Here is a 26,345-nt window from a genome sequence, read left to right on the forward strand (position 1 = left end):
TAACAATTAACTTTGTAGAATAAAGTCTTAACTCTAAAACTTGCAGTCCCTCCCCACGTCATAGTACTGTTTTGATAACCATAGTTGGTGTCTTTCTTCATAGGAATCACATGGAATATTATCTACAGTAATACCTTTTGTTTCACACAAAATGTGGCTATATTCTATAAGAAAAATTCTATAATGCTCTTTAATGAATTGTGTTGATAAATCTTGATACTCACAAAAATTCCTAAGAAATTCATCAATTAAGTCTTGATTATCTTGAAAGGACGTATAATATGGGAAAAATGTCATAAAAAAAACGATGAAAACTCTCTGTTTGTTTATTTTTTACTTTCTTTTCAATATCTTTCGTAATTATATTAAATATATAATCCCTTATTTTTTCGTTTTTTGCCGATAGTAAAACACTCCATTAGACGTTCTTTCTGCAAAAGACTCTACAAGTTCTTTTAATTCTGTTTCATTTAAAGACGGTATCAACTGTTGTTGAGAATAAACCGGCAATTCACTGAATTCATCTTTGTTGCACTGTTTTAATGCTAGAAATTGTAGAGACTTTGGTGAGTTCATGTTGTTTGGTGACTATTTAGTAGAATAGTTTTTTATTAAAGTATGTTTTTAGTAAAAATGTTTTAAATTGATTAAATTTTATTAAGATTTCGAAGATTTTTCCTTTATTCGTAGCAGATTTGACAACATTTTACAAAGCACAGCTTAAGAAAGTAGAAGCAAACAGCTGTAGATTTGGTTAATTTTTCATTCCACAGAGTAGATAGTAATGTACCGATCGCTTTTGGAGACGAACGACTGTAGATTCGGTTAATTTTTCATTGAGATTTGCTGTGTTATTTCTCAGCTTCCTTTATGGTACATTGAACAGTATTTTACATTGCTTTTCGGTCGGCTCCGAAAGTGCGCCAGGAAACCCCATATTACTATCTACTTATGTATGTAAATATTTGTATGATGTAAGTAAGTAAGTTTTTGTAAGTATGTAAATATTTGTACGTATGTAAGTATTTGTATGTATGTACGTATCTGTATGTATGTAAATATTTGTATGTATGTAAGTATTTGTATTATGTAAGTAAGTAAGTTTTTGTAAGTATGTAAATATTTGTACGTATGTAAGTATTTGTATGTATGTACGTATCTGTATGTATGTAAATATTTGTATGTATGTAAGTATTTGTCTGTATGTAAGTATTTTTGATATTGTTGTAATTTTTGTTAAACCCTATCCCAAGAAGTTACGCTGAAGCAAAGGGTTGCGTGTTTACAGGGCGTAGACCTGTCTATCTCACACTACACACAGTGTCAGGGGGCTGACAGGCTCACATGGGGTATGTTGATTGGCCAGTAATAAGAGCGTCTCGCATGTTGTTTGATACACACTGGAAATTACAGGGAAGATTGGTAAAATGACTCCGGGATTGTTGTTGGCTAGGAAAGGATAAAACATTTGTTTTGACAAGAACAGTCGAAAGTGAAAGCTTGTACTAACTATAAGATATAGTAAATACATTATTTTCTAAATAAATATAAAATACGTCTTTTGCGAAATATACCTTAAGTATTAGCAGTGTAGCCTCCATAAGAGTTTAGTACAATTAAGATACATACACAACATAATATAACAGTTTTCATTCGTACTCATGTACATGTCGATGAATTATCTGAATTTGAAATATACGGAGCACGTATGAAAAACATAGGTGACGAAATGACAGAACAAATCAACTTTACAACTATTTGGGCTGAATATGTTTTGGCAAAAAATGTATATAAAAAGTTTTTTCTCTCAAAAGCGACAAGTCACTTTTATGTGTGGTCGAGAAAATAGAATATTTTCGAACGGGGACATTTTTAAATTTAAGTATATGTCAAGTTGAATATAGTTTCAGAGGTATAACCTGAAAATAATGAACTAACGACACGTTGCAATATTAAAAGTGAACCACAGTGAGGCGGATTTTATTAAACCATTAGCGTGGTATCATATTGTGCTGTACAAAAACTAAAATACCCATTGTACTATTTGACCAATTTCCGAAGAGTTTCTTGCTGAACAATATATTTGTACAACTGTTGGCTGTAACATAATTGTAATACCTGCTTAACATTTATTTTTGTGTGATTTTAAAATTAAATAAGAACACTCGGATATGTTTTTAGTAACAAAAACGTTTATAACAAAATCTAAATTATTCTACCAAAAATAGTATTTTAAAATAGGTTTACTGCCTTTTCGATCTTTAAAACTTGGCATCCTTCAAAGTCCAGAAGCCATTTTTTTTAAACACGTAAATTAGATTTTCATAAAGTCGATCGCGCTAGGTTAGGTGTGGTCAAAATGGGAGGGCATCAAAACTAATAAAAACAATAAATATTAATTTGTCAAGTCAACATTTATTAATTAGCCTGACAGGTTATTAAAACCCCAGACGCGTACGCAACAGTTACCCATGGACGTCTGATAATCTTACGATGATCGACTATTTAGCTGAAAATAACAACGTTCAATCTATAATATATATTTTGTTGGATGAAGAGGTGAAAAGCTATTATTTATTTGCCTTAAGGTTGGTTTTAAGTGTGACAAAATTAAAAAATGTGGTTTGTAGAACATAGTAGTTCGATATTGTTAACTCTTTCAATACCTTCTCATTTCAACCCCTTCAAAACTAGCGCGGCTAACAATTCATTTCTTTCTTAGTGAAAATCCCTTTAACGTTTTCACGAAAGCCGATGTTTTGTGATTGTACAACGAAAATTGGCTCTCGGATCCAAGACTATCTTGGGTCTGACGTTAGTTTTAAAGTGATAATAATTATTGATTTTATTTATTATTCAAGACTTATTTATTGGCCTAATTCTAGACTTAATGAGTTCGTTATACTATGGAACAGAAACTCATGAAGATCACTTACAATGTAGTAATTATATTTGATGTTTTTGTTTCAGGTGCAGTGTAAAATTATAACTCGCAGTGCATATTAATTGGACAATATTTTATTGGACACAATTTTCATCTTACTTGGTGCATTTCGCTCGATACACTTTTAAATGAATGTGTACGAATAATCGTTTAAATTCGATACGTGTTCACTAGCAAATATTTCTGCAAATACAAAATATTTTCAAATTTTGAAAATTAAATCGAAATAAAAATACCAATGGTTAGGAAAAACATTACTAACCCTTTAATCGAAGGGATTTTACTGAAGCAGTGTTAAACTACTACCTATCAAAAATACATAGAGTAATTGTATTTTGCAATTATAAGTAATTGCAAACATATCACACAGCAAACTAATAACTTAACAGCGAACGCAACTTAATGTATTGTGCAAACTCACAGGTTCAACACACAGGTAAATACATTTATTAAGGTTTGGAATGTTAATAACTAAACTCATACATTGTTCATAACTAATTTAACAGTAAATTAACAAATAATGTTAGTGTGAGTTATTACACAGAAACGCTTTTCAAGTCGTATTTCATACGATCGTTAAAACTTACCTTACTTATTTATTATACACTACAACTGGACAGCGAGTTTGATGAATAGTACATTTCTAAGAAGTATATCCTCATTGCAATATAATAGACTAAAACAATTATATTCTTTGATCATAGCACTGGTCTATAAACTACATGAATTCGTAATAAACAGGATTGAATTTCACCCAAATAAATAAATATATGGTATGGTAATTGAAATTAAACATTTCAATATTTTGAAGTGTACATTTTGTTCTACAGTTGACCGATGAAAATTTTACATCTTTTATTGAAAGCAATATTTTATTGCTTGGATTCGAGTTGGAGTGATCCAATCACACTTTCTGTAAGAATGTTTCCCCGGAGATCCATACATTGCTTGAAATAGATGGGGCTTTTACGATCACGGCGCTCTGTTCAGACCCCATCGGTTTTACCAAATCCTACTCGAATGGCCAGATCCGGAATCTCTACGGGTCGGATTCCACATGAAACAACAGGAGTCGCTTCGGTTTACTGCCCAAGTCAGGTGCTGCTGGCGGCGTATTACAGTCTGATCTTTCCTACGGAGTGATTTTGTGGGGAGCTTGTTAAATTTTTTAGAGTTTTCAGGCTTCAAAAGAAAGCGATCGAAACAATCGCCAACATGAAGCAGCTTTCAAAAAGTTGCAGCTGTTGACTCTGCCATGTCTCTATATCTTGGAGGCAGTTTTATTCTGTAAGTCAAAATGTGCCCTGACTAGGGACCGTGACGTGCATGAATATGAAACGAGAGGCAGAGACAACTACCGTACTGGGCGACACAGAACGGTGGTTTATGAACACCTGCCCTCGCAGGCAGGTGACCGTTTCATCAACAGTTTGCCTGATTCCATGAAACGTACAAACGCCCAAGGCGTTAAAAACTCGTCTGAAGCGCTTTTAGAATCTAAAGCATTCTATAGCGTCGACGAGTTTTTGAATTATAGTTGGGAGACCTCCAATCTTGAAGACTGACACTGGCGTTGGCGGTGGAGAGAATTGGCTAGTAAGTGGTATGGATGAATTTAACGATTGTATGTCTGAATGTGGTATTGTGAACGAATGTAAAAATTATAGATTTATTCCATGTGACATTTGCCATATAATTGTATTATTGTCAACGGCAATAAAAGGCTTGACTTTGACTTTGGTTACTGGCGTATTAACTCCTCTTTCAACATCAATAATGTGAAGAGCTATTTTCTAATTTTTTTATATGGATGCAAAATGTTCACAGTTTGTTTGTTTGTGTTAGTAGTTAGGGACTGAGATTTTTCACATTTACTCTTTTTCATATTCACTCTAAAATACGTCATATATATATTACATGTGGATGATGACATCTATCATTAGTAATTGACCATCATATGTTGTGGGAAACATCTTGTATTCTGAAGTTTTGAGTTTACTAATCTTCAAGTTCTAATTTAGCTGAGACAGTTATAAACTCTTCGTTTATTTTAAGAACCTTTGAGGAAGGTCTAATGCAGACTTAAATACGACAGAGTTATATATATATATATATATATATATATATATATATATATATATATATTTATTAACGTTAATTACATAATATAATGATTACATTCAGAACAAGTTTTTTTTTATAAAAAGGAGAAGCCGATCTCCTTTTATACCTTATTCTGTCCGTCCTCATGGGCCACTGGCCTGAGCGAGGATCTTATCAAACAGAATAAGGGGGAGAGTCGATACAGTACAAGGTCGATGGTACTGATAAAAAGTGCAACTGTCACAGACAGGATTTGAACCTGCGCTATCTCTAACTCTGACCCAAAGTCCAACGTCTTAGACCACTCGGCCATCGGCACTCTCAAGTTATTTTAAATCATGGCGCATTATTTTATTCCTTGGGATTAATTCATGGGAACACTCTTGAATCTGTATATCATTGAATAAAACACATCTATTTTGTGTTACCCAATTTGAATTTCTAAGGATGATTAATTCAGTTTTATGTTTATTAAACAGTATTTTGCTGCAGATTCGATACGTCATAGTGTAATAGTCCAGTTTTCAAAAGAAGACTTAGCGATACAAAGTAGTTAGATTTTCTTCGCAAGTACAAAGGATATGTTCGTGAAAAACGACGCAAGATATCCGTCATCCCACCCCAACACTTTGGTGGAGACCGGGATCTGTAAACGTAAACTGGGCTGCTGCGATATATCATATTTTGACGTTGCACAGGATATATCACCGCACAATTCGGTGAACTTTGCAATTCCGCTTTTTCGTTTCCATTGTAGAATCCAATTGTGGTACCGAAGCTATAACATTTTTAAAAAATTTAATTTTTTTTAAAGGGAAACCACAATGATACCCAAAATCCATTTTAAAACAAACCCAAATTTACACATAAAATTATCTTCATTTAATATAAAACAAACAACATACGGTTAATTGCAGTCACAATTTTATCACTACGATAAAGTAATATCTTGGCTTAGCTTAGGTCAGTTATTCTCTCTATTATGACAATAATTGCTTATTCATAAAAGACAAAATAAATTTAACAAATAGACAATATTCAATTTTTCAACTGCGTAATGAGGCACAACGCATTTAATGTAAACCAAACTGTTACTGTGTTAAAAATTTATTTTATAACATAAAATATTGAAAAAACCACTTCTGGGGTGGATTAGTAACAGATACACATACGTACACTGTACCAGGTATATATTTTGGAATTTATATACGACTGCGTCATTAAAAATGAGAACGACTTAGTCGTAAGCACCCTACTTGGCGTAATTTCTACTAAAAACATCCCAACTGAAATCTGGATTCTCAAAATGTATGTAGAAAGAGAAAAAAGCTGTTTTTAATAAAAGAACGATCATTTTTTATCCCTCCGTGGATAATAAAAATATAAAAAACGTTATATGTGCTCAAATTTTACGATTTTCCATTTACTATGCAAATAAGTTGCGTGTCTTAAAGAGTGTTTTGAAGAGGTGAACTGTTGTTATGTTATTGTTATCAAATTATTTATTATTAAGTTAAAAATGTTCTAATTATTTACTGCTGTTATTGCTATTTATATTATTTATTTTATATCGTTGTTATTACATTACTTATTATTATATTGTTTTTATATATATTATTTATTATTATATTGTTGCTATATATTATTTACTTTTAATACGTTGTTCATATGTTATCATTATTACGTCGTCTGCATTTAAACTATTCTTACTTTGGTATTAATTCAAATTATTCTTGTACTATAATCGTAATCATTTTGAACTTCTTACTATTGATTATTCTATTAAGCTTTTTCTACCACTTTGTGCAATTTTTGTATGTGATGGGTTTATCGTGAATAAATAAATAAATATAAAAGATTCACTGGTAATATAAAAGGTTGTATATTTAAATTATATATTACATAATCCAGTAGAGATTTAAGCATTCAACTGCCATTTAGTAGTAAACTCTGTAAATAACAGTTTTTCTTTTCAAAAACTCAGATTTGTCTGAAGGCTTCCCGTGTTTTTCTCGTGCGCCGCCACCCTAGTTGGCGCGAACTCTACCAAGTCCCGTGTCAGCACCTTTCCGTCAGAGCTGACAGATGATGTATCGGCTCTCGCTGCCACATTCACGTCACGTTTGAAACATCGCAGCCGTTCCCGGGCTCTACTGACTGATGTTTCCCCGAGGAGAGATTGCCGCGCAGTCTGGGACGTGCATGGAGATTTACTAAACACTGAACTGGCTGTATCGCGGTAAGTTCGGGGTGTTAATTGGAGGAACATTGCTCACACAATGTGCCAACCAACTTTCCGTTTGTAGGCATTCAAGGCGTGTTCAAGAAAACATTTTTGAAAAATCCGCTGAAATAATGGTTTTACAATTCAGGAATGAAGATTTACTATTGTTTTAATTAGGTTTTCATGTTGAGAAGTTCAAATCTAAATCTTTACGTGACTCAATATGAAGAATTACTTTAAATAAAGGAATAGTAAAAAAATATTAAAAACTCGAGAAAATTGAAAGATATCCCTTCATTCAGTAAATAAGACTTGCAATTAAAACCCACTAGGTGTGCATTGAATCCAGACTTTGACATTATGATGAATACATACATCGATTTTTATGTCTTCCCAAGGAAATGAAATGAGGTAGGCAATGAGGAGTCATATATTAAATTAGCTTACCTAAAAATTAATAATCGTCTATTATAATCAAACTGCTTTGGTTGCCAATACTGAAAGACTAAATAAAAAATAAAATCTAAAGAATCAATCAAAGTAGATAGTTTAAATAAATCAATGCGCATTCACAGTAAGGTGTTAAAACGTTAAAAGAATTAACCACTGATGAAAAAACCCACCACAGATTGTTATCTAAAATGCCGCCATATTGTTTGTTTTGTAACAATCGCCTTGTCAGTTGTCAGTGGTTGGTTACATTAGACGTATCCAGAACTGCATTACTTCTGTCGTTTTATGATAATGTATTGAAGTTAGTTTTGTGGTAATATGAATGAAATTGGCACATATTTTAATTGTTATTTCTCAATTATGCGAGTTATAAAGCTTTGGAGTGATTTGTTTATTTATCTAGATTGTAGTTATGTGTTGAGTTAGTTATTCACGCGAGGAAGAGATCAGATTTCAGATATTTAAACGTAGTTTTACTTGTTTTTCACTGAACGACGGCAAATGTACGGAATAATCCAGTTCCTTTCATAAACCTTAAACTATCATTTAGTCCCTTCAAAAAAATTAATAACATATTTTATGACTGCCAGATTTCTGAAATCCACGTGAAATAGAAGATATTTTTAGTAGTTGTAACTGCTGAATTGTATGAAAACAAAACATATCTTTATTATGGACTGAATTTAATTTTGGAACAATTAAAAATATTTAGTGTACTAAAACTCTATTAGTTTTGTTTTTATTCAATACTTTCTTTGTGTTTTACAAAGTGATGAATTTACAATGAACTATTATTAACTATTACCTTTTTGACGTGACGATTACCTTTTGTGTGTTTAATGTATAGTTTAATTTTATTACCTTTAATAGAAGTAGTTTGTCACCTGAAGAAGGTAACAGATACCATATTTCGGAACGTTCCTTATTGTCTAATTTGGCACAAAGTGATAGCACATCTTTATGGTACTGGTTTCATTTTAAAACATTCACAGCCAATAATGAAATGTTATCAATGAATTGTTGTCAATGATCGCGTTAGTAATTCTTTATCACGATATTTGATACCACCCATATTTATTGTGTAATAAGACCTTCCCCGCAGCCGTAGGGTATGGCTGGAGTTCTCTTAACGAGAGTTGACGGGTTCAATAATTAGATAGGTCAATAAAAATGTTCAAATGGGTTTGGACCAGAAAGCAAGCCAGGACAAATCTTAGAGAACGTAATGGACCAAATCAAACACTGTAGTAAAACAGCATCATTGTCCACGAAGCTATCTAAAAACGGAACTGTTATTGTTATAAATTTAACAAGGCCTGCACGTAATTTAACGTCATGTACACGTTATATATTACAAAGGTTATTATTACGCTAGAGGAAGTCCTGAGCTCGCTTGTCGCATCAGATAATCTTATCTTATCTCTCAACTCCCGGAGGTAATAAGATAAGAAAGTTGTATCCCTAAAATGGGACACGGGAAGTGGACGGACAATGCTTACAGGGGAGCGGGATATTTTTGAGAATATCCGCGAGTTAACGAAACGTGAAATAACGTCCCGAAGTAGATGGCTTCTCAACTTGGCCGGAAAATATGCTGGGGACTTGGACCGACGATATCTTATTAGACTTATCTCATTGTGGCAGCTATGTTCATGACATGGCATTAATATACTTAATGATGCTCTCAGTTTACTAAGTTATAAATAGTTACGTCTTTTTCTAAATAGTAATTTACTGTCTATAAAGTAGAAATTACCTGATGGACTGATAAAGGAAGAGCAATCACTGTTACTTATTAACTTCTAATTAAAATTACACGAATTTCTCCTAAATTGCACTATAAAAAATCGATGAAAACTAATATTAGTTTAAAAAAGAAACCATAGTACTGTAAGGCAATTAATATACAAAATCATACGAAAGAAATGTATTAGACTGCTGTTAACAATATGTATCGATTCATCGTAACATTACAAATGTAATTACTCTTTTAGAAAGAAATATATGTGCTCCCTAATTACAAAATTAGAATAAAGTTTATGACTATAGTCTCGATCTCACTAATTATTACTGTTATTAGTAATAGTTAATTTTAAGGCAACGTATGAATTATGTATTATTGACAACTTTTATGGTGCGAATGTTGCAATGGATTACAATTTTTGGAGACGATTGATTAGGAATAAAAATAACTAAAAATCGACCAGATCAAGCAACGTAGAGCATGGTTGCTGCTTGGATGGGTGACCGCTGCCCGGCCGTTGGTGGTGGTTCGGAAGTCAACTTTTAAAGCCGTTGGTCCCCAGGTTAAGTGTTAAAGAGGGCTTCTTAGCCCTAACTTCGCCTGGTATAAATAAGTAATCTATACTTTACTTTAAAAAAACACACAAACTTCTTCTAGCGGATTAATATATAATAATTGGCAATATGTTTATGGAGTATTTTATATTATTCAATTTATATTAGTATTCAAATATAAGAAGACTATGTTTATAACATAGGTCTAATATATATATATATATATATATATATATATATATATATATATACACACACACATAAAGCTGTTGTATCTTGTTGTAAAACAACCAGATTTTTATTTGCAATTTGCAATATTTATTTTATATTTTTTTGCTGGATTCGTACACATAATTTTGGTAAAACCCCTAACGCTATTTTAAAAATACCAAAAATATGAAAAATGTATGTTTAACAAAACGAATGAATTCAGTTTTTAATGTTGTTTTCTGAGAAGCTATTTTAACAAGTCCAGTAATTTGTATTCACCACTTATAATATAATGGATGGCCTAAAATGGCATAAAACACGTCAGCATGTAAAACTTGACTAAGCTACCTGTAGATTCAAGTGTGACTTGTTTTTTTAACAACAAATTTAAATATTCATAAAGAATTTTCAGAACTACGCCATAGAATTCTAACTGAAAATACAATGTTGGATATGGTAGAAGAAAAAGTTAATACTTTGTTTTTATATATATTTTTTTTCTAACAAAAAATCGAACTACAAGAAAAGCTTAACATGAAAAATCCATCTTGTTGGTGTTAAAGTAACGAGCACGTCGCAACTTGCTTTGCAATCCCAGAATTATAATACACGAGAAGGGATTTTACGGGCCACAAGTGTAAAGCCAAGGGCAAGCGTGCATTAAATTTTGAAGAGGGTGGAGTCGGATAATGCACATTTTAAGCCGGGTGTTGTCGCATACATTTGGGGGCGGCGGGCTCAGGGTCTGCAGCACCTGTGGGGTTGTCCCCTTCCACCCTGGACCTCATGAAATATCGATGGCTGTGTATCCTTCATCTGGGGCTTTCCTTTGGTGTTTCCGCCAATTGTTGGTAGAAACTTAATTAGTACTGGCTATAAAAGGAAAACTGTTTCGTAATTAAAATCTACAAGTAGTAAAATATTCTTTCCGGCTCAGCCGAAAGTAGTAGCTAAATTCAGTGACAACACAGCTGTTATTAATATTCTTCCAACATTTGACAAGTAATCGATGTCTCGAAAACGGTTTGCGATACCGAACAATCTTTAACTACAAAGTGTCATGAGATTTCCAGAACACATTCAGTTTTTTTCCCTAAGTTCATAAATGACGGAGTTTGGTCGCCATATTGAAACGAAATTACCTGTCAAGCTGATCAGTTAATTTATCCGAGATATTTAAAGCATACAATTTGAAACCATAGTAAAGTTTTGGAGGCTTTTTGGGACATTTATTGTTTCTACAAGCCGCGTTATATGGCATTTATATAATTGTTTCAACGTGGGGTGGTTTTGGGCTCCAGGAATGTTCGGTGAAGCTATGCAGAAATTTTGAATAAATGGCATACAAAATCTTCCTAAAATAAGGCGTGATAACTATTTTAATCCTAAGTATTGATTTATAGAGATGCAGTCAATATTGTCTTAGGAGAGTGACTGACTACTAATTAATTGTGAAAATATCACTCATCTAGATCATTGTAGATAGCAAAGCTAACTACGTCCCGTTATATATGCCAAGTAACATTTTAGTTTACACGCATTATGGCATGTATTAATGTATAGATTCTTAAAAATTACAATAAGTATCTTTGAGATTGTAATGTTGTATTATGTAAACTATGCAATAAACTCTCAATTATTCGTAGGCTGTGTATCCTCTTTACAGATTATCCGTAGCAAAACCTTTTTAATACTAAAATAAATTTTAAACCCTTAAAAATGACTAGGAAGTTTTAAATGAATAATTTTTCTAAAAGGGTATCAAAAATAATAAAAGAATGTACTCGAATACTGAACGGTTCAATTCTAGATGAGTTCTAGTTTCTGAGAAGGTAAATGTTTACAGTAAGTAATTTAAATTTTGGTAATTGTAAATACTCTATGCTCTTCTATTTTTAAGTCATATTACAAAATTAAATCAAATTAGTGATGATTTTTTGCTATTGCAGAATCTTGTACGTAATAGCGACAATTTTGCACATTATTCACGGAATTAGTTTCGCCGGTGACCCCCAAGAACAATTGGGAGTTTACTGTATTGTATTTTGTGTAGCTTTACATTTTTTGTAGATTCAAAGATTTTCTTTATTTCTCCAAACCATGTCGATGAAAAGACTGAAATATTGTGAAAGGAGATGATGAAACCTAACCTAACCTAACGTAGTTTTACATAATAGGTGAAGTCTTTAGGGTTTGATTGAGTAATTAAACATTGATTATTTTACGTTTAATGGTATCGCATAAAACGTTTTATCAGTTCTTGAAATTGAAGATTCATTTCAGCAGAGAAGTTTGATGCAGGATGCGGCAGGTTTTATGGACAGCGCAGTGAGAAATATAATCTCAAGTTGCGTTTCATCAAGTTTTACGATGTGCTTCTGTCTGCACATTAAACGTATGGAAATATCAATGAAAAGTAACTCCCAGTAAAACTCTATTAACGCTATCACTCAATTTATCCTGATATATCACAGGCGCCAAATATGAGGTTGTACTACAAATGTTGCTTTGTTAGTATATAAATACCTGCGGAATTGTCAGTAACGTCATGATATTGTCAGTACGTGATTAACGTCAATATTTTGTCTTGTCAGATACATCATATGTACCGCATAAGATGGAGTACTTGTACTTGTTTTATGTCAAATTCATATCCATTTAAAAATAAAATCTCAAATTACAAACAACGGAGACAAAACTTTTGATAATCCCACGTGAAGTTACAAGCATTTAAGGTAGGCAATGTAGGCCGTTTTCTAATAAAATTAAGAACAGCTTATTATAAACATATACAATTTTTACAAAATGCATATAAGTAAGCTTCCGAGAGAGACATATTTTTTATTTATGGAAAAATGTATGTCCTTCAGAAAAATTTACATACGTTATATTAAAAGAACGAAACACAACAATATAAAACATCTTGTTCCCTGAAGTTAAAAATTCGTATCCATATTATAACAATTTAAAAATTAGTTATTTCTTGAGCCCAATTACAACATTGCCTAATATGTGTACTTTAAATGAGTGAAATTCACGTGGAATAATAAAAAAGCAATTTTTTCTGTATTAAGGGACTTTATCTTGAAGGACCGTCAACTTAATCACAACAAATATTTTTCCAACCCCAAAATCAATTATACCATTTTAACACATGTATTATTGTACAGAGAACCGAAAAGTTACAGATTGGATTAAATCTGTATGAGTTAAAAACGAATAGTTAAAAATATTTCTCAAAAGGTCCGCATGAAAATCCCCAAGTTGTTTCTCTCAGTTCTTGTTATTTTCCACCAATTCAGTTATAGTTCACCTATTCAGTGAAGTAACTGTATAGCACAGACAATTGATTTTTTTAAGGAGAAGCCGATCCCCTTTTATACCTTATTCTGTCCCGTCCTCATGGGCCACTGGCCTGTGCGAGGATCTTATCAAACAGAATAAGGGGGAGAGTCAATACAGTACAAGGTCGATGTACCGATAAAAAGTGCAAGAGTCACAGACTGGATTCGAACCTGCGCTATCTCAAACTCAGACTCGAAGTCCAACGTCTTAGACCGCTCGCCATCGGCACTCCCACCAACTTACTTGGTGCTCTGCTACAATTCGCCAAATTTGGTTACAAAATAGTCCATCTACTCAATTAGTTATTTTCTTAAGGCAAAAATATTTACTAGGGCTGAATTATTGACAAAAGTTACCTATCCTGTTTTCCGAAAAAAGAACAAAAAACAGTGACCGATCCTAGGCCACTGTAATAATTATGTTCCCTTTCGAAAATTGTGGCAATTTTGCAACTATGGGAAGAATGGATGTACTGTATCGTAATCACAGTGTGTTACAAGTGCAAGTATCACATCAAAAGTATCGTAATAGGAGTATCATGGTGCAGTTTATTGATATTGGAAACTTTGCATCAAAATTTTATTGAATGTTCACTCAGATGCGAAGAATATAATTTAGTTTGATAAAAACATTCTATCTTTTAAATCTTTTTAGATCTAAATCACATTACAATTATTCGTCGTTATGTAATGGAGGAAACATTACTGTTATAAATCCTTACTAAGGATAAGAACATACGTAAAGAAGGTTCCCACAAAAATTTCCCACCCAAAATTTCGAAAGACTTTAATATTGTACCCCATTTACGAAGCCTAAGAACCCCTGAAAATAATTGTACATACGCCACTGCCCAAGGAAGACCCATTACTATTCTCGATAAGTGGATAAGTAAATTCCTAGTTGTGATAATATTAGATGATTGATCCATTTAAAATGTCCTTACTTGTAAAAATACTAAGTGTAATAAAATATTTTGCCAAAAATTGTTAACAAACTAAAAAAAAATTACATTAATATTAAATATGGATAAGAAAAGTACAGGTGGCGGTAAAATAGATGTGGACAGTAACCTAAACATAGAGTTGTAAACTGTAGAAAGTATAGTATGTAACTTATGGATTACATCCCAGGATTTAGATCACAGCTCGAGATCTATTAAAAGTAACGGATGAGAAAGGATGTCAGTTTGTAGAAAGCAGAAGACAACGACAACGACACTCCACGCGTCTGCTATTCTATTGTCACTGTCAGCAGCTAAAAGCGGCCGGCACTTGGAACGTTACCAGATATATATCGGATATAGAGCTGATTGGCAAGTCACTGTGACAAGCCCACCAGGCGTGGATATTGCTGCACTTTATAGTCGAGATGTGTACACATTGTAGAGCTGATTGACAAGTCACTGTGACAAGCCCACCAGGCGTGGATAGTGCTGCACTTTATAGTCGAGTTTTGTACACATTGTAGAGCTGACTGACAAGTCACTGTGACAAGCCCACCAGGCGTGGATAGTGCTGCACTCTATAGTCTAGATGCGTACACATTGTAAAGCTGATTGGCAAGTCACTGTGACAAGCCCACCAGGCGTGGATAGTGTTGCACTTTATAGTCGAGATGTGTACACATTGTAAAGCTGATTGGCAAGTCACTGTGACAAGCCCACCAGGCGTGGATAGTGTTGCACTATATAGTCGAGATGTGTACACATTGTAAAGCTGATTGGCAAGTCACTGTGACAAGCCCACCAGGCGTGGATAGTGCTGCACTCTATAGTCGAGATGTGTACACATTGTAAAGCTGATTGGCAAGTCACTGTGACAAGCCCACCAGGCGTGGATAGTGCTGCACTCTATAGTCTAGATGCGTACACATTGTAAAGCTGATTGGCAAGTCACTGTGACAAGCCCACCAGGCGTGGATAGTGCTGCACTCTATAGTCGAGATGTGTACACATTGTAAAGCTGATTGGCAAGTCACTGTGACAAGCCCACCAGGCGTGGATAGTGCTGCACTCTATAGTCTAGATGCGTACACATTGTAAAGCTGATTGGCAATGTCACTGTGACAAGCCCACCAGGCGTGGATAGTGCTGCACTCTATAGTCGAGATGTGTACACATTGTAAAGCTGATTGGCAAGTCACTGTGACAAGCCCACCAGGCGTGGATAGTGCTGCACTCTATAGTCTAGATGCGTACACATTGTAAAGCTGATTGGCATGTCACTGTGACAAGCCCACCAGGCGTGGATAGTGTTGCACTTTATAGTCGAGATGTGTACACATTGTAAAGCTGATTGGCAAGTCACTGTGACAAGCCCACCAGGCGTGGATAGTGCTGCACTCTATAGTCTAGATGTGTACACATTGTAAAGCTGATTGGCAAGCCGTTTGACGAAACAAATCCTCTAGTGAGTTGTATTATTTGCTATGAATACCGAGCGTGTTTAAATCAAAGCTTTTTAGAAGATTAGACGCAATTAAATATCCTTATAGTGTATAACTGTTTTCTATTCGTCCTCTTGTCGTTTTCGGTTAATACTAACACTACTAAAAGTTGGGAAGCCTTATCAACTGGTTAAATATAACTGGTTCGTAACCTACCTCAAAGTGTACGTTTCCTAGCTTTTTTCATTGGTTTCATAATTGAGTACGGTACTCTTTTTTGGCTAAGTTGACAATAGACATTAAAAGGACTAAACAAGGAATTTCACTCAATTTACATTTTATTCATCATGATGACATTTGTGTCCTAAGGAAACGAAACATAACATTATTGGTGTTGATTATTATTTTTTTGTATATGTATATAAAATATTACTATTGTGAGTTCCAGTTTAGATATTTATTAAATAGTTCTGTAACTTTAATATTTAGTGTGTCAATGTGTACGGTTTACAAAATTTTACATCGTATCCTCCCCAATAACTGTGGGTATTTCTGATAATATATGGATGTGAATAACATCTATGTGAGAAAGTTTCTAATACCAGGGTTTGGTGTCAAATTGACAGCAAAATTTATGCACTGATCACGAACAAAAACTAAGCCCCGATCCTCACCCCCTCAGCCTCGCCAGAGAACTGTAATCAATCCACGAAAATCATCAAACGGTTAACCTCCATGTTTATTTATTTGCCGCCTCATGAAATTGAGATGAGGTCGTGGGTAAAGTCTGCAGAATAATGGAGGATCATTGATATTGTATAAATAGTCGTGAGGGGGTGTTGAGAGTGGGGGGTTGAGGGAGGGGGAGGTCCACTCCACCGCGCTGACTAGTTCAAACATCCCCTCTAAACAAACAGATGTTCCCCAAATTGATCCATTATTTATGAAGGCTGCCCTAAGACAATACAAGATGCTGGCTCTACACATTTACAAGCCTAATTATTTGCTTTCCTCTTTAAGTTTAAATCACATCACCAGTTGCAATCCAACAATTAAAATGTTCTAAATATTATAATTCAATTGTATTGAAGAAGAATACGTTGTGAATGTTGAGTTTAGTTCCAGTTCACCTTAACATTGTGAATCTGACGCTGTCACAGTTTTGACTCCTGGAATTTGGAGTCATGTTTGTCTGAATAGCTCCAAAACTCCATTTCACCTAAATTACACTATATTTTGTAGTCTACGTTTTCTGATGTCAAAATGATGTAAAGAATTAGTTTTTGAGCTTCATCAGACGAACATGACTCCAAATTCCAGGAGTCAAACTGTGACAGCGTCAGATTACAAACACTGTACTAGAGGAAGGTGAACTGGAGCTAAACTCAACATTCACATCATATCAACTCCTCCCACCATAGAGATACAATGTATGTTATTTGGATGACGCTGAATTATCCCAAGCGTTTCGAGAGATTCAGCATGAGATTTCAAAACTGCAAACGAGTTTCATTTTTAATTCTTGTACACTAAACTTTTTGTTGACTGTCAATATGGGCCTGTGAGAGCTTTAAGGTATTAAAATTAATGTTTGCTAGGGATAATCTTCTGTATGCTTTTTTTTAATTGCATAGCATTTTGACATATATTCCGTAATGACAGAAAAAGTATAAACAGAACTTGATACTCTATGACAATTTTGTAAATAGGCTCACATAAAAATAGCTAAAGAAAAATGTTTATAGTGTGGCAATAGTTATAACTTCAAGAACTAACGTGTTTTTAACAATTTATGTCTTAAAAAATCATATTTTCAAAATCATCTATATTGTTTCAAAACTTTAAAAACGGGGAGTCAGGTGACCAAAATTGACAAAATCATGGATTTTCAGTTTTATTTTTTTTTAATAATTATGTGTTTTATTCTGTTTAACATGGTAAAAAAAAATATTTCAAATCCGAGCAATAGTTTTTTGACTTATGAATTTTTGAAATAACCCTTGTACTTCGTTATTTTCTCGTGTCGTGGTTGTTGAACGTGCCAGAGTATTTCACTTTTGTTATAGTGCATATTGCACTCCACTTATACCTTGTTTAATCTTTAAATTTAGATTATGACTAAAATTAAGCCTATATTTCAAGATTTGGCCAACCCTGAATTCCTTCGGAAATGTTTTGCATGGCGGTACCCAAAATGCGAGTGAATCATTGAAACAGTGTTATATGGTCTCGTCTGCCTAAGTCAACATTTGCCTTGAGAAATACATTGGAGTTAGGGAGTATTTGATGCTATAGGTACCTATAATGAGGGAAATATTGTTAGATGCCAAGTGCTTGATAGGTTGGGTATTCGTCCGGGGGCAAACTGTGCAAAAACGAATGAAACGCATTGATGAGTTACGGGTTCAAAAAGCAGACAAAGCGATTCAAGAAATTGAAAAAAAGTGCCGCCAAAAGAGGTCAATGCTGAAAAAGAGACTAGAAGACCAGTATGAGATGGAAGAAGATCCAGACAACCCCTCATATGGAGCAGGAATGCATTAAAGTAAGCATTTTGATTGTATACTTTACGTACCTATTTTCATCTGTCGTTTTCCGAAAGTTGTATTTTTTAGACAAAAAATACCTTTTCTCGGGATCCGCTTGAAATATCTTAATGATTTCTTTTTTATTTTGTACAGCTTAAACAGCTCTATGATTTAAGCTAAGGAATTTTTAATATCAATTTTAGTTTTTGAGAAAATAAATAAAATATTCAGAAAAAAACTGAAAAAATATCTATCATTTTAATAAAATCATTATAAATTTGTTTTTATGATTTCAAAATTTCCTTAGCTTAAAATATAGCTAAAACCTTCATAAATAAGGCAAAACAAAAATCATTTTGATATCTCTTATAGTTATTTTGAAAAGGTATCTTAAAATTATTAATAAAATTAACATAGCGGAGATAGGGACACCCGGACCCCCTTAAAAAGCTGTTCAAATTAACTTTTTAAAAGAAAATTACTTTTTTATTTATAAAAATCACGTTACACTCATCAACTATCTTTCTTGAGGGTTATAAGATTATGTTAAAGAAACTGCTCACGGGGTTGTAAAACATGTTTTTTCTGTTTTTTTTTTAGTTTTATAAAAAGACATTTTTAATACTTTGGTCAAAAATGTCTGTAATTGGAAACCGAGTACACAATCTTAATGCTTGATGTAGAATACGACTCCTTTCAATATTAATAATTAAATATTAAAAATTTGAATTAAAACATTATAATACCCCTACCGAGTGTTTAAAAAAAAGGATTTTATTGAAGCCTTAGTTTTATTTTATTTAGGTACATTAAATATTAACATCCAAACTTACAGGTACACAAACATTGGCTATTTCATAAAAAGTATAACATTAATAATCATAGCATAATTCTATTATTTAAAAGCATTGAAAACAGGACAGTTTTAAATTTAAATATCTAAACCAATAACTCTGCAAATAAATGGGCGTTGATGTGTTTTATTACTAATCACGTATTGACATTAGAACAAAGGCTCGGAAATTAAAAGTTTTTGCCTGAAGTTTTTAATCATACTTGCCTGTGTCGCCTGTCGGAGACAATGGCTGTTAAAATAGTCCACTAATGAGTGAGCAGCTGGAATAATAGTTTGTTACTCAATGCTGACAGGCGCACACTCTCACACGCGCAAGAGTTTGTGCGCTGATGTAGCAGCCTGGAACAATGCCTTGTCAAGGCTCTCGACAATGGTTTCAGAATGTTCTCATTTCGAAGCTACTTGGGTAAAAAAAAACCCAAGGTCCCTTTGTTGGTCAGAGGCAGCCATGTTTGTTTTAGAAGATGGGACAGAATTGCCGCCAGAGCTGCAGTGGCTGCACGGTCTCAACTGTTTCTTCGAAGTGGAACTTGAAGAAGTTTTTGCATTGGGTAAACTTTTGAAAAGTAAGTTCCAACAAGAAAAAGCATTACTTAGACTAAAATAGTTGCAAAGCAAAGTTGATTAAAATTGCCAAGCATTTGGTGGCATCTCTTTTAATGAGAAACCAAAGTGTGCCTTATCTGCCCAAGATCGAACTATGACCACCAAATGCATCTCGATCTCCAATTGTTTAAAAATGGACCTGGATACAAGAGCCCCTAAAACATAAGGGGGTGCCGATGGACGAGCGGTCTAAGACAGGCTCAAATCCTGTCTGTGACCGTTGCACTTTTTATCAGTAGCATCGCCCTTATCAGTACTATATCGACTCTCTCCGCCTTATTCTGTTTGATAAGATCCTCGCACAGGCCAGTGACCCATGAGGACGGACAGAATAAGGAGTAAAAGGGGATTGGATTCTCCTTAAAAAAAATAAATAAATAAGGTTCGTTCACGTCGTTTCCAGCCGTTGAGACACCTCACTGACGTAATAGCAGATATCGTAAATGTGTTTCCTTGTAGTTTTGTCACTTTCTAGTTGTCCGTTTCTACTGAATCAGAAACATTTGCATTTTCAGAAACAATAGATAGAATCACTGGCAATCCATCCATTCAAAGTCATCAATTATAAAAAAAAACTGGGGCACTAAGTTCATATTTTTCAATATTCAGAGGCACCTGTGAGTTGCTTTCTGGGTGCACTGCATCTTATTAGTTTCTTACCTGACATACGGACTCTTATCACCTTTAAGATCCGATTGATTTGGTAATCATCCCGTAACAGAATCAATTATTCCTTCAAATCGGTTACAACGACAAATATGTTAGTTTCTTAGAAACATGTTCAAAATTAGTAATGGCATTAGTTGAAAGATTATTTCATTTAACATTACAAACGTTACTACCAGAATTAATTATGCTCTTCCAGTTTACTACTGTCGTAGTAGGCTACTCTAACAGTTAGTAGTATAATCTGATGTCGGCACTCAAGGGCTAAAACTGCCCAACAAAACCGTTGCATCTGCTCTTAGAAGTAATTTGCTATATTTCCAGCCAAGTGTAAAATATTTCATCAACGCCTTTTCCTATAATTACGCTGAGTATTCTCTGCTAGATTAAAGTGCAACTGTTTTACTACAAAAACGTAAATACTCTAATTAGTTAAAAATAATTTTACCAGAATTTTTAAAGTAATAAATCAATAAAGCTAAAAGAAATAAAACATTAATTGCAGCAAATCCTAATATTCTTATAAAAAATTGAAAAATAAAAAAACAGTTACTGGTTTGTAACGAATAATAGAACACTGAAAAAATTTACATAAGTGCACCCAAAAGGCCGAAAATTACTTTTACACAAAACTAAAATCGTTTATTAAGGACACTGTAATCAAAGTCTCGGATAATAAAAATGCTTTTAAAAAAGATAGTTTTTATTAATATTGCGGGTAAATGTATATTTAATAAGACCTTCTTATAAATTGTTGTAAACTATAGTGTATTTACTTAGTTTACGTGGAAAGTTGACTAAAAAAGTGGATGTACATGAGGTCAGAAAATATTATTTAGTTTTTTTTGTGTTAAAAGCGATAAGCTGCAGCAACTCTCTTAATAATTGCATACTGGAACTTTTTATTTTTTCTACAAAATTACTCGTGGTTCGCAGGGCAGTAAACTTCAGTTTATATTCTAATTTAATCGTCACTTCACGTTGAATTGGTAAATTTCGCAATTAGCTACAAAGGGAGTTCTCACTCTCGCACCATCGCCCTCCATTACCCTAGCAAGCTTCGGTCTCATCAGATATGTATGAGGCAGAGTGCGGTAGAGAGTTAGTGTCCGCGGTAGAGCATTCATGAGGACACGATCACAATCGCGCCCTCCATTACCCTAGCAAGCTTCAGTCTCATCAGATATGTATGAGGCAGAGTGCGGTAGAGAGTTAGTGTCCGCGGTAGAGCATTCATGAGGACACGATCACAATCGCCCTCCATTACCCTAGCAAGCTTCGGTCTCATCAGATATGTATGAGGCAGAGTGCGGTAGAGAGTTAGTGTCCGCGGTAGAGCATTCATGAGGACACGATCACAATCGCCCTCCATTACCCTAGCAAGCTTCAGTCTCATCAGATATGTATGAGGCAGAGTGCGGTAGAGAGTTAGTGTCCGCGGTAGAGGATTCATGAGGACACGATCACAATCGCCCTCCATTACCCTAGCAAGCTTCAGTCTCATCAGATATGTATGAGGCAGAGTGCGGTAGAGAGTTAGTGTCCGCGGTAGAGGATTCATGAGGACACGATCACAATCGCCCTCCATTACCCTAGCAAGCTTCGGTCTCATCAGATATGTATGAGGCAGAGTTCGGTAGAGAGTTAGTGTCCGCGGTAGAGTATTCATGAGGACACGATCACCATCGCCCTCCATTATAGTGCAGTCATTGAAGCATTGTTGGTCCGAATTTTTTTAATGTGAACCGAATTGCATAAAATTTTGGAATTAGGTTCATCTTACCCTTAACTTCAAAATTGAAAATGATTTGAACTCCGCAACCACCCTGGGGGTGGTTGCCACCCCTTCTCGGGAGTGAATTTATTTTTTTCAAAATAACCTCGGATATCGATAGAAAGTCTAATTTTAAGCAAAAAAACATCTATAACGTTTTTCAAAAAACCAATACTTTTCAAGTTATTGGCAATTGAAAATTCGCAATTTTTTCACGTTTTTCATCGGTTTTTTGCAAATATCTCCAAAAATATACGTTTTTTATCGAAAATTTTATAAGGAACAGAATTGTAGCAGGTAAAACAAAAAACAATTTTGTTTTTTATAAAGTATTCTAAGTAAAATATTAAGCTAGATATTAAAAATCAAAGCAGTTTTTTATTTTGTCTGAAATTTAATCGATGTGGTCAATGCCATCTAGCGGCGAGCAGATGCATTTTAGGCATTCTAATAAAAAAGAGTTTTATAGTTCTTGAAATAAGCTTTAAAATGAGCACTATTAAAAGTCTTTTGCACGTAAAAATGAGTGAGTGAGCTGTATTGCAAATAAGAGGAGCATCTAATGTTTTTTCTTTTAAATCAATGGGTTTCATAAGTGCCATTTCCACCAAAATTAAAATTAATCGTATTCCGCCTAGAATCAACTTTATTATGAAGAGTTTTAATAGATTATATCAGTTTGGCTGCTTCAGGACACATATTTTTCAAAAAAGTCACGATTAAAAAAAATTTCAAATTTTTAAAAAAACCACCTTTTTCATAATATCTCAAAAATGACAACATATACGAATAAAAGTGTAGGTATGAAAAATGTAGGTATATTTCTGACAAACAATTTGGATTTTTTGATTTTTCTTTAAAACAAATATTTTACGGAAATATGATTATTTAAAGAGCGCGTGGCAGCGCAATCACAGCCTCTCTTAAGCCCTTTAACCCTTCACCGTTTGAGAAAAAGGTTTTTTACTATATATTGAAATAAAGGATGTTGTAGCTCTCTTAATTACCTTTACAATGGTTTTTTATAAATTGTGATAGCATGAAAATTGAAGGAGTTATGGTCAAAAAACTTATCATATGTTTTTCTACTTAGTAACTGAAAATTTCGGACTGTGAATATTTGGAGCAATGTGAAAGTACGCAGTATAATAGAGACCCCAAAACTATTGTAATGTGTATATATGGCTCATATATTTTGGAAACGTAGGCATGAATACATACCAACGTTCTTATATGTATATATAACACATTTGAGTGAATTTTATATAATTTTGTAATTTTTTATTTAATAAATGGCAATTTTTTTACTCTAAATTAAATTATTTTTAAATAATATGTAATCATATATATTTACTGTTTTAATTTAGGGGTAGTTTTAAGGGTAGAAAAGCTTAAGAATATGATAATCATTTTCGAGAGTGTGGAATAATATTTAAATGCTTTTCATTTTATCAAAAAAAATTTTTACAATTTTTTATCAAGGGGTAGTTTTTCAAGGGTTGAAAGGGGGTTAAAAATTTCATAATTATTATAGAAAATATAAAATATTACTAACTCTATACTTACATCTTTTTATATCATACCAAAGTATTTTTTTGTAATTTTTTCAATTTAGGGGTTGTTTGCAAGGGTTTGTAAGATGTTCAAGGGGTTGAAAATGATTTTAATATGAGGTAATTGTGTTAGAAAAACACTTTAAAATTTCAACACTTACTATTAAAACATGTTTACTAGCGATAAAATGGCCTCAATGTCGATTTTTCCATTAAGGGGTTGTTTACACCCCTTAAAAAGAATAAGCGGAGTTCAAATCATTTTCACTTTTGAAGTTAAGGATAAGATGAGCCTAATTTCAAAATTTCATGCAAATCGGTTCACAGTAAAAAAGTTCGGAGGTAAGACCGTATTTTTCGCTTCAATGACTGTACTATTACCCTAGCATGCTTCGGTCTCATCAGATATGTATGAGGCAGAGTGCGGTAGGGAGTTAGTGTCCACCGTAGAGCATTCATAAGGACACGATCACCGTCATGGACTTCTGTTAGTCGAACGTTTCTTCTTGACATTTTCTAGATTAAGTACTTAAACCTTAGCCGTAGCGTAAGGATAAAGCTACGCTCCTTAACCGCGAGATCACGGGTTATATTCCCCGAGAGATTTTCTACCAATAAAAAATATTCAAATAACTTTGGTTATTGGAGGAAACAGGATTTTCCCGATATTTTCCATCGTTTCTGGGATACAATGTATAATCAATAAGACTATTTTTGGAGATCTGCAATCTGTTAGGCAAATGACTAAACTAATACATGACCACAATTAGCTTAGGCATTTACCTGAAGAAGAGATCAAACTGCAGATCTCGAAACGTAGTCCTGTTTCCTTCACATTCCTTCTATCCAAGTCAAAAACAAACTTCAAACAAAGATTTCAGGTACGTAGTTTTACCTCATGAACGCTTTATAGTGGTGTTGAATGAAGTTCTAAAAACAGAAATTTGCAAATCCAAAACTTGTTTACTTTCAATGGAATACGGTGGATACTAAAAGTGGTTTATTGAATTATTTTATTCAAAAGGAGGTTTAGAGTTGAAGATTTAAATGGATCAAAAACGTAAAATTTTGTTTTGCGTTGTATTCATAACAAATTCGTTACCAAAGTAATGTGTTTTATGTTTTCCAAAAATTAGTGACTTCGGCCCTCAAAACATAAATCCATATACCACTTAGGTTTGGTTAATTTTAAACTTATATGAAGGTTCATGACTGGTTTGGAATTAATTGGAATAAATTTTAAACATGACTGTTAAACATTCCTTAAATAGTCATTTTAAATGTTTTATTTTAAAACCCGTTTTTAATTATTTTATTAGCCTCTTTTAATTATAGTGAAATTATTTGTTTATGAACTATGAATGTGTATAACTCGTGCCAGATTGTCACAAGCTATTTAAAAAAACAATATCAAGGGTTTACTTGTGATCAACCTTTGCTTAATTTTTTGTTTAAGATTGTTATTGACGATGGAAGGTTTGACAGGATAACAGGATTTCGGACATTTGACATCGTTATAGGTATAACACACAACGTTTCGTGGATTGGAATCTATCCTCTTCGTCAGGTGGGGTGGTATTAGTACACACAAAAATAGAGAACAGAAACAAGAAAAGAAGGACTTTTATCCGTGCCGGTTGTGATGTGTGATTGTGTTTCTCGTACTCGTGACTTGTGCTCGGGACTTGTATTTTCTGCAGTGACAACGCCTGGACCGGACTCCAAGCAGCTTTTATATATGTTTGAACCCTTTTCTTTACTTCCCTTTCTGACGAAGAGGGTAGATTCCAATCCACGAAACGTTGTGTTATACCTTTTGTAACCATAACGATGACAAATTTCCGGAATCCTGTTATATTTGCTTGATGTTACATATTTCATCCTCCCCTCCCTACCAATAGATCGATCGTGCGGTGGATATACTCTTCGGCATTATCCATATTTTCATCATAAAAGCCAATTCAAACACCCGTGCTGCTCAATGCCCGATATGTATCAATAGGGAGATGAGAGGCTGAAGTGTGGGGAGACAGCGGATACAGTCTGCCACCATCGTGGATTGATTATCGTGAAGAGCAGCCCCCGGCCTGGTTTATGGTTTCCGACAATTAGCGTCGTTGAATAAATAATCGTTGAGATCGTTAAAACCAACGCAACCGCCGCAACAGGGGAAGATTGATGAAACGTTGAACCGCCTCCCACGTAAAACTTGTGCATCGGATTTCAATAGAACGGCAACGCCGCGATTGGTTTTCAATAGTCCTTCCGGTTCAGTGGGAAGAAGTACGTCGATTATGTGACAGCTGAGATAGTAATAATGTATTACTCATGGAATTTAGATGTAATTAACATCTTGAAAAACCGTTCAATGCAACACATTAAAACTTTTTTTAATAAAAA

At 33.9% G+C, this 26,345-nt stretch overlaps 1 protein-coding gene across 1 annotated transcript in view; it reads right to left on the reverse strand.

Annotated features, from left to right (window-relative positions):
• LOC124371168 (roundabout homolog 1-like) overlaps positions 1 to 26,345 on the reverse strand; it is a gene marked incomplete at its 3' end in the record, with an annotated part of 83,249 nt that overhangs the window by 51,742 nt on the left and 5,162 nt on the right.

The sequence above is a fragment of the Homalodisca vitripennis genome, unplaced genomic scaffold (genome assembly GCF_021130785.1).
Source record: "Homalodisca vitripennis isolate AUS2020 unplaced genomic scaffold, UT_GWSS_2.1 ScUCBcl_1025;HRSCAF=4121, whole genome shotgun sequence".
NCBI classification, from domain to species: Eukaryota; Metazoa; Arthropoda; class Insecta; order Hemiptera; family Cicadellidae; genus Homalodisca; species Homalodisca vitripennis.